Source organism: Haplochromis burtoni, unplaced genomic scaffold (genome assembly GCF_018398535.1).
Source record: "Haplochromis burtoni strain Fernald_Lab_line unplaced genomic scaffold, NCSU_Asbu1 Contig_805, whole genome shotgun sequence".
NCBI lineage: Eukaryota > Metazoa > Chordata > Actinopteri > Cichliformes > Cichlidae > Haplochromis > Haplochromis burtoni.
The window spans coordinates 110,358-120,318 of NW_024583166.1; the positions used below are offsets into that span (position 1 = coordinate 110,358).

Genomic DNA, 9,961 nt, shown 5'->3' on the forward strand with positions numbered 1-9,961 from the left:
TCATGATGGTTCCTCGTCTCCCTCCTCTTTCTTGGGTTTCTGCTGCCTGAGGTATTCACTGAGCACTCAGGTCAGTTGGGGCCATCTTCCCAATGTATTCTTGGATGTTCCTTGTCTCATCCTGGACTGTGGTGCTGACACTCACCAGTCCCCGGCCCCCTTCCTTCCGCTTAGCGTACAGCCTCAGGGTGCTGGACTTGGGGTGAAACCCTCCATGCATGGTAAGGAGCTTTCTTGTCTTTATGTCAGTGGCTTCTATCTCCTCCTTTGGCCAGCCTATTACCCCAGCAGGGTACCTGATCACGGGCAGGGCGTACGTGTTGATGGCCCGGATCTTGTTCTTACCATTCAGCTGACTCCTCAGGACTTGCCTGACCCTCTGCAGGTACTTGGTGGTTGCAGCTTTTCTAGCGGCCTCTTCATGGTTCCCATTCGCCTGCGGGATCCCCAGGTACTTGTAACTGTCCTCTATGTCTGCAATGTTGCCTTCTGGTAGTTCAATCCCCTCAGTTCTGACTACCTTCCCTCTCTTTGTTACCATCCGACTACACTTCTCCAGTCCGAACGACATTCCAATGTCATTGCTGTATAGCCTGGTAGTGTGGATCAGTGAATCGATGTCTCGTTCACTCTTGGCATACAGCTTGATGTCATCCATGTACAGGAGGTGGCTGACAACTGCTCCGTTCCGTAGTCGGTATCCGTAGCCAGTCTTGTTAATGATCTCACTGAGGGGGTTCAGGCCTATGCAGAACAGCAGTGGGGACAGAGCATCTCCTTGGTAGATCCCGCACTTGATGGTGACTTGTGCTATGGGCTTGGAGTTGGCCTCTAGTGTTGTACGCCACATCCCCATTGAGTTCCTGATGAAGGCTCTTAGGGTCCCATTGATACTGATCCAATTCATAGGCAATATCCAGTAATCACAGCTTGTGCGCTTCTATGATAATCAATCCAGGCAGTGCACAGGTTGGTCAGTCTGGTTCTTGCAGTCTCAGGCTGAACTGTTCGACTACCAGGTAGCTGGCTGTTTTAGCAGCGCTCTGGTATTACCATTTGCCAATTCACTTTACTGTGTCCCCCTACATGTAATTGAACCACGATTGCCTGTTCAATCTATAGCCGATATGATGCCTGACAGGAGCTTCCAGTAAAGTAACTGAGGCAGGTTAGGTTGGATCCGGTACGATTGGAGGGGACCGACCTCCCTTCTTCGGCGGTCGCTTGGGGAATCAGGACAGATCCGACATCTTCGTTAGCCACCCCTTCCGCGGTGATCTCATCGTTAACTAGCAGCTGGTAATCATCTTGCTGCTGCCAGCACGCTCGTAGGCAGTGCAGTCAGCTTCTTTAGCCAGTAGGCGTGAACCATGTCGGGCCCTGGTGCTGTCCAACTCTTCATACTGGAGACCCTTTCTTGGATATCTGCCACTGTGATGGTTACTGGACCCTGTTCAGGGAGGTCGCTGTGGTCTGCCCTCAGATCCACTAGCCACTGAGCATTGCCGTTATGGGTTGCGTCCTTCTCCCATATGCTCTTCCAGTATTGCTCCGTCTCCAGCCTTGGTGGTGCTGTTCTCTATTATTGTTCCCTTGCCACTGAGAGTACACCTTTGCTGGTTCTGTGGAGAACAGCTGGTTTATTCTCCTGCCTTCTATCTCTCTGGTGTACCTCCTCAAGCGGCTGGCTCAAGGCTGTGAGTCTTTGCTTGGCAGTTTCCAAGGCCTCAGGTATGGACAGCTTGCTGTATTTCTTAGCACCTTCTTTGTCGCACCTTTCTGCAACTCCGTTAGTTGGCTAACCTCCCTCCGTGCTACTTTGATCTTGCCCTCTAGCCTCCTTCTCCATGGAGGGTACTGCCCCTTGTGGCTGTTCAACTTGTAGCCAAGCATCTCACTGATCACTGCTGCCGTATTGTAGATCAGCTTGTTATTATTACGTGTTGATGGCCCGGATCTTGTTATTATTATTTAATTGTGGACATTTACGTTGTGTGTTGTATTAATTATTTTGTTCCATTTCCCCTTTCCCCTATTTATTCAATATATTTTTGGTACAAGACTCACCAGTTTCAATAAATGTGTCAATCAAATGATAACAATAATAAATCATAAATGATGCAACAGTAATATTGATTATGAATAGTCACAGATTATGAGTGTAAAATAATATTTCATCTCGACACTCCTCCTCTTTGGCCTTGAAGAGGCCAACATTCCTCTTATTGTCTCACTCGTCGAGCCACTCAGCCACCTCCTCTTTGAGTGAAATGATGCTCTGCGATCCTCCTCTTCTTTCTTCAACTTCCCAGATAGACTACTGGTTAGTCGTTGCATGGGTCAGAGGGTTTATTCTGCCTCTGTTTTGCCACCCGTGTTAATTGGAGATGAGCTTGTCTCCACCAAGCTCTCATCTGCTACTGCACATTGAGACCAATGGAACTAGGTCTCGCCTGTCCCCTTCAACTGGACCGCTGTTGTGATACGAGCCGTCACTTTGGAGCTTGGCACGCTCCCTTCATCCCTCAGGTTCTCCTGTTCCAACGCTATGTCTGCTGTTCCTCAAGATGATCACTGATCCTCCTCAAGCCTCCATCCTGGCCTCCGCTTCCATCCTGTGGGCGCCCTTCCTCATTCACTTCTCGTCATGGCACCTCACGACACCTACAAATTAAAATGACCCTCCTCTTGCACCTGGCCTCCGCCGTGTGTCAACTCCCTACTGAGACCTGTACAAGAATGTTACACATTCTCTCTAAAACAATCTCCCGCCAACCTGTAACCCTGTGTAAAAACATTAGTCAGCAGTTACATGTTAAGCTCATTTAACTCCCAGTTCCACCTGGAACCTGTATCCTGGAAAACAAATCTGTTAAATCAAACATCTTATTTACAACCAACTATAAATCATGAGAGCGATAAAGTATGCAGCATAACAGACAAGTATCATGTTCAGGACTTCTCAAATTATTAAATCACTATTAGTGCCACAATTTATTTTATCCCCAATTTAATCAGTGACTTTCCTTAAGCAATGTCACTCCACTTGTTTTATCACTATGAGCCCCATATTAAACTGTTCCATAGAAACTGCATCTCTTATTTGTTTTCTCATGTCACTTGTCTGTTTTGTACTGAATCCTCCGCATGCACTCTTAACAAAAGCAAAACAAACATTAGCAAAACACATTTGACCATCTCGGGTTAGGCGTCAGCCCTCCACACTCCAGAGGTGCTGTAAAAAGATTTCCTGTAAAAAGACTCACACTGTTTTCAAGACAGGATGTGTCTCCCACAGTTTAATAGCATCACCAACTCATAACCTATAAACACAGTTTCTTCACACATAAGCCCAGAAATCCTATAGTAGGAAAACATTATTAGCAAACATTAACCACTTGTCCAGTTATAAACCACATATTCAAAGCACATTAAGAACCATCATGCTGTAGAGAAGAAAATGCAAATGTTAACGCTACGCAGGTGTGTACACCCTTTCTCACAGTAATCTCTGTGAGCAACACAAACCCCTGAAAAACCCCCCTGGTAGCTTCACAAACACAGACAGTAGCATTTAAAAGTTAAATCGTCATGCAACCTCAGATGTCACTGTCATCTTTCTGCTCCTGTAACAGGAAACACATAAATTCATCCACCCTTTTGTCCTATCTAGGTGGAGGTTAACCTTGAGTCGTGGTCAAGTCTTGTCAGCGTTTACCAGTCAGTCAGTTTGTTTTTATTTCCAGTCTTTCATTCACTCATTCATTCATTCATTCGTTAATACATCTTCTACTTCCGTGTATCCTTATATGTACCTTCCCCCTTTTTCTGAAACAAAACCCCAAATTTTGTTTCAGAAACATCTAAATGAAAAACTCTGTCATAGTCAGGCACAGCTAAACCCCAAAAGCTTGCAGGTTACCATAGGCAACCACACTGAGTATTGTTAACCCCTTCTACAAATGCCCTCTTTTAATGTGTTACACTTTATGTATAATTTTATGTTACCTCTGGTCCATATTATTTTCATGTGTGGTGTCACCTTTCCATTATCCTAACAGTACACTTGCATACCTCAGTGCTTGTCTTCCTCCCCCTTTTGTAGTGGTCTGGACACTGTGTCAATCCTCCACTCCCAGGCAGTCGTTTTTCTCCCTGGATTCCTTAACCCCAATTTGGTTCCCCACACTAAAACAGCAGCCTCAGCCCTCTTCTGCTCCTTTCTCTCCCACTTGTCAGTCCAATGGCAGTCAGTTTTCTTCAGCTTTGTCCCCGTGTATCTCTTTGTCCCACTGTCTCTTTCATTGCCATCTCGCTCCAAACATGGCAAATGTCAAGCTCAGACAGTCTTCTCAAAAGTCCTTCACACACAGTGAGGTTGCAGCTTGCTGGAAACGCATCTCCATCCATCCAATCCAGATGGTGGTTCTTCTCTTTCTGATGCCGTTTGCCCACAGCGCTGCTGGACCTCTCTGCTCAGGACTCTGGTATTGTCTCTTGGACTCCTGTCCACTGTTGATGTTCATGCTTGTGCTTCTGGAACTGCACTCTGTGTCTTCAGGGAGAGATCAGCTTCCTTGGAGCTTGCTTGTTCAGGATGAGGACGGGAAGCTGCAAAACAATTCCGCCAAAAAATTCTGGCTGGGTGTGTCTATTTTTCTAATGATTTTAACCTATAATTTCCTTTGACTGCTGCCCGTGGAGAATTGATCCAGGTCCGTTCCCCACCTGTAAACGACAGACTGAGAGACTTTCATTAGTCACTATGACTCCAGATTTTTCCATCACTCCTAAAGCAACACATCTCTGCTTATTTTGTTTTGAACTCTACTGACTTTAAACCCCAAAAATGACATTTTATTTGTTTTTAACCGCAAAGACAAAAATCTTCTTAATGTTGTTATTACTTATTTTTATCCACCACACTCCAAATCATGTTTTCTCTTGTGTCCAGCAGGGGAAGAAGGTGACCTCTACTCTCACTGCTTCCCCAGTCGGAGACAATATCTCACTCACACTTCCACACTTTATTGTTTTCCCTTTTTTCCCATTTATCCTTGAGTACCTGATCACCGCTAAATGTCATCGTTAAGTTTATATATTTATCATTACTTGAACACTAAACCACTGCTTTCGTTTTCTCTATTCATTTTCAATTCACTTTCTCCAACAGACACACAAAGCGCGTGGCCGCGGCTCTCATGCACTTCACAAATTCTCACAAACCACAGCTTCTGTATTAAATCTTTTTCACAGCACACGCAGTTATAATCAACATAAGCAATTTACACAGCCGATTTACACTTTATTTATATACTCAGGCCTGTATCAACATAACAAAAAAGACACCAGATGCCAAGACAAGTTATTCAACAGTTCCTTATCACTTCTTCTTGTCCTTATTCCTGTAACTTCTTATTCTTCTTCAGAGCCTCTGTAGCATTACCCCTAACTTTTTGACTAATTTAAAAGCATCTAAGCCCAGGCCTCGCCTTGCTGGTCAATAAACCCGCTTTGGGAACGCCGTCGCCGGCAGCGGTCAGATTTCTAAGCCCTACTTAATTTATAACCGCTTCCCGCAGCTGACAGGGAGCTCCACCTCCAGCGCCACATGCTTTCAGCTATACTTAAAGCTCACCAGTCCCCTACGTTGAGTAGTCGCGGTCGGGTCTCACCCTTTCAATCAAAAAAATGCAGTATAAAGGCAGTCCCCCTTGGATTGCCTCACCTGTTAACGGGAGTCCGAATGCCCGCGGAAGGCTACTCCGGGCTAATCTGGTTGCCGCCAGAGATAACCGCGCATCCACGGTTACCGGTCAGTGCCACCTGCTGAACGAAAACTGCATTCTTCGGAGCCGCGCTCCGGTCCTAAATCAATTTGTTTACTTATTTTAAAAGCATCACTGTGGGCTCTCAGCCCCGCAGTCTCTTACTTGATGCCCGAACCTCGTCCTGCTACTCAATCTGACCAAATACCCTAACCTAAAGCTTGCCTGGCTGGCGTCACAGTCAACAAATATAACACATCAATTTAAACATATATCCTATTAACATAAACACCCCCAAAAATCCCCACGGACACAAACCAGAAGTTCTACTGAGTGAACATTTAATTTAGCTCAATTTCCAATTCAGAACCTTTGGACATCAATCAACAGGTGGTGCTTACCTCCTATTTCGGGCCCATCACTCAGTCGACCTCCTGGCTGTCCGTCTGTTTGACACCACTACACCTCAGCCAAACCCCATTAGTCCCTCCTCAAACCGGGTTTCGGCACCAAAACTGTCGCGATTCGAATTTTGAGGAAGAGACATACGACTGAAAGTCCATAGTGGGTCAACACAAATTATTTTATTAAAACACATATATGTGGTGAAGATAGGCTCTGCAAAAAATCAAGCTCCATCTCCAGCCTGACAATAGGTGGGGTGTAATATTTATACAAGCAATACGCGTCACTGCAGATGCATTTTCCAGTAACTCCAGCGAGGACATATCCAAAAACAGAACAGTTCCTTCCGATGTTCCTCCACCTAACAGATGCATCCTGTTATTACACTCTTACACTGGACTTATCAGAACTAAACTGTCACGTATGCAGGTACACGGCCTTTGCAACCAGTTCCCTCAGGCAGACTATGTGTCTGTGTTGTGACCTTAGCGCCTGACCCCCCTCTACGTCCTCTGTTACCAGGCAAACTTCACTGCAGGAGGTTGCTGAATGCACACAGGCAATATGTAGTAAATTATACTGTAAACATGTAGGCAACCTTTCAATAGCTGAACTTTGCTCCATCGATCGGCCAGACATCGCGCTGCCCGTAGCTTCAAACCATTAATTAACTTAAACGAGCTTCAACCCTTTAATTATGCAATATGTGTATAACATGATTACAGTTGCACCTGCAATGAATGATTATTATGTGCTTATGCTAACACCTGAAATACAGACTTTAATATAACATCACCAGTTTCAATAAATGTGTCAATCAAATGATAACAATGATAAATCATAAATGATGCAACAGTAATATTGATTATGAATAGTCACAGATTATGAGTGTAAAATAATATTTCATCTCGACAGGAGTTTCAATTGTTTGATTGATACTGGCAAACACACCAGCATTGGACTATTAAACTCTCACTGCTTGCTGATAACAAATAAAGAAAGAAGCAAAAATCAATGAAACATTTTATTTCACAGATTTTTAATAACAATGTCCGTGGGAGATGAGAGTGGGAGGATGTAAACCGTTGGTGAATTCCAGTCATAGGATGCTAATGCTTTGTGACATCACACATTAAACAGGAAACAGGGTAGGTGGAAAGGTGCAGGGTCCATCAAGCTCAAGCAGACTCAGCAGATTCAGCTGAGCAGGCTTTTGCAACATTTGCAGAGTTGATCAAAATCAATGCTGTGTGTTTTTGTGTTAGATTCAGTCCTGCAGTGCTGTGCAGGAAACTGTGAGCAGGACAGAAGAGAAGAGAAGAGCTGCTTTCTGCACTCAAGCTAAAGCTTTAACATCCTCAACAAAGAGCAGCTTCACTCATCGTAGACTCTCACAGGTTTGACTGATTTCCTTTGATATGATACACAAATATAAGCTTGTTTACAATTACATGTATGACTCCTGATATATTAGCCAAGGGGAGGTACATGTGCAGCTCATATTGCGCACACACTGTAGTGGTACAAAATATAAGAACTGAATGTCATTAAAGCAGCATTCGGGTTATGTAGAAGCATGCAGAAAATGTTGACAGGATTGTTACAAATGGACAACAGAGCCCCAAAGTCAAAATAAAGCCCTAAAATCTCCTTTTGAATTTCTACGGTCTGATATTATTGAGTCTGAAAGCTGCAGTGTTATCTGCTGGGAAGAAAAACCTCTTCCAAGAGGGCAGCAATGAGATGGGTGGGGTGGGTGGATTCTTCGATGTTGTTATGGGCTCTGCTGAGACAGCATTTGTCTTTGATGTCCTGAATGGATGGAAGAAAAGTTCTGATCTAACCTTGTTAATGTCGTCTAATAACTTCTAATCAGACCCTTCACTGAAAGATGATGACTAACTTACAGCTACAGCAGAGATGTTTTTTTCAGTTACTGTTAATAGTCGAAGTTCAGTCATAATTTCACATTTAACTGGTAGAATCCAAATATATTAAAAGAATTACCAAAGATTTTTTTTGTGGAGCTGTCTACATGTTGGTCTGCTATACTTTAGATATCATATCATATATTTCAGTGTAATTTAGAATAATTGATGCAGATCATCTTGGGACATAATAAGTCACTGTGACTGAATATCAAAGAGGATCCAGATGCAGTGAGCTGGGAAATTACTGGATCTCCGTTCTGAGTCTGTCATCCATTTTGGATCTGTGTCACTTTTATCAGGGTCAACGCACTGGGACTGATGGGATTTTCAGTGAGAAATATTTTGAGGTTCATAGTCTGAATTAAAGACTCTGGTCCTCTCAAATTCTGTTTAAGATCATTTAATGACATCATAATCTGTGAACATATTTTAACATGAAATGTAATTAGATTACAATCAGTCTACAGCTGCATTTAAGAAGTTACTTTAAATGCTTTTAGAATTTTAAAGTAATTTCAGCCTCATCTTCACTCAAACGTTCACATCATCTCCAACATCCAACTGTGTCTAAAGCTTGTTTTATTTGAACACTGATTGCCAGGATAACAATGTTACAATTTGCTCCTTTATCACTTTGACAGTGATTTTATGAATCTGAGTGTCAGTCAGCTGGTTCAGGTGCACCAGGAAGGGAAGAGTCACATTCATTTCTATAATAACCTTATGCTGCCATCACCTCCCAGTTAAATATAGAAAGAATCACATAAACAACGAAGCTCATACACACGTTTCAAAATAACTAAACCACAGTTCATTTCAGGAAGTCATGTGGGAGCTGCTGTTGATCTTCAGTCTGCTTTGCTGGACGTCTGAGGGCAGTGTGACCTGCAGAAATGAAAACAATGGTGAAGTGGACTGGTAAGTCTCCTCATAATATACATATATGTGTATGGAAGGACGGGCCCCTGCATGGTATGTACCACTGGCAGACAGAGGAAGTGGCTGATATCCAGAAGTCCTATCAATGGCTTGAAAAAGCTGGACTGAAAGACAGCACGGGGGCACTAATCATGGCAGCACAGGAACAAACTCTGAGCACAAGATCCATAGAGGCTGGGGTCTATCACACCAGGAAAGACCCCAGGTGCTGGCTGTGTAAAGATGCCCCAGAGACAATCCAGCACATAACAGCAGGGTGCAAGATGCTAGCAGGCAAGGCATACATGGAATTTATTTAAAATGTCCGTGCAGTTTAACATAGTCCAAGTAAAAAACATGAAACTGATGTAAAGCACATAAGTTTATAGCTATTTCTAATTTGCCATAACCAAGTGGTGTACATAGTGTACAGGAACATCTGTGCCGAGTATAACCTGGAAGTCCCGAGGTCAAAATGGGAGATGCCCCCAAGGGTGGTGGAGAATGACCGAGCTAAGATCCTGTGGGACTTCCAGATACAGACGGACAAAATGGTGGTGGCTAACCAACCGGACATAGTGGTGGTAGACAAACAGAAGAAGACGGCCGTAGTGATCGATGTAGCGGTTCCGAATGACAGCAACATCAGAAAGAAGAAACACGAAAAATACCAAGGGCTCAGAGAAGAGCTTGAGAGAGATGTGGAGGGTGAAGTTAACGGTAGGTCCGCAGTGGTAATCGGAGCACTAGGTGCGGTGACTCCCAAGCTAGGCGAGTGGCTCCAGCAGATCCCGGAACAACATCGGAGATCTCTGTCCAGAAGAGCGCAGTCCTGGGAACGCTAAGATACTGCTGCAGGACCCTCAAGTCCCAGGCCTCTGGTAGAGGACCCGAGCTTGAATGAAACGATAGACTGCCGTGCCTGGACAAGCAGATCAT

The 9,961-nt window shown here is 44.1% G+C and overlaps 1 long non-coding RNA gene across 13 annotated transcripts in view; it reads left to right on the forward strand.

Moving 5' to 3' along the window:
- The window catches only part of LOC102310854, a 37,395-nt gene extending 28,184 nt beyond the window's left edge, over window positions 1–9,211 (forward strand). For 6 of the 13 annotated variants that reach the window (XR_006053312.1, XR_006053313.1, XR_006053316.1 and 3 more), the window contains 2 exons: window positions 7,209–7,570; window positions 8,925–9,211. This is a non-coding gene — a long non-coding RNA (uncharacterized LOC102310854). The remainder of the gene's footprint in view (window positions 1–7,208; window positions 7,571–8,924) is intronic. The other 7 variants (XR_006053308.1, XR_006053311.1, XR_006053315.1 and 4 more) reach the window with 7 other exon arrangements.
- The last annotated feature ends 750 nt before the right edge of the window (window positions 9,212–9,961 follow it).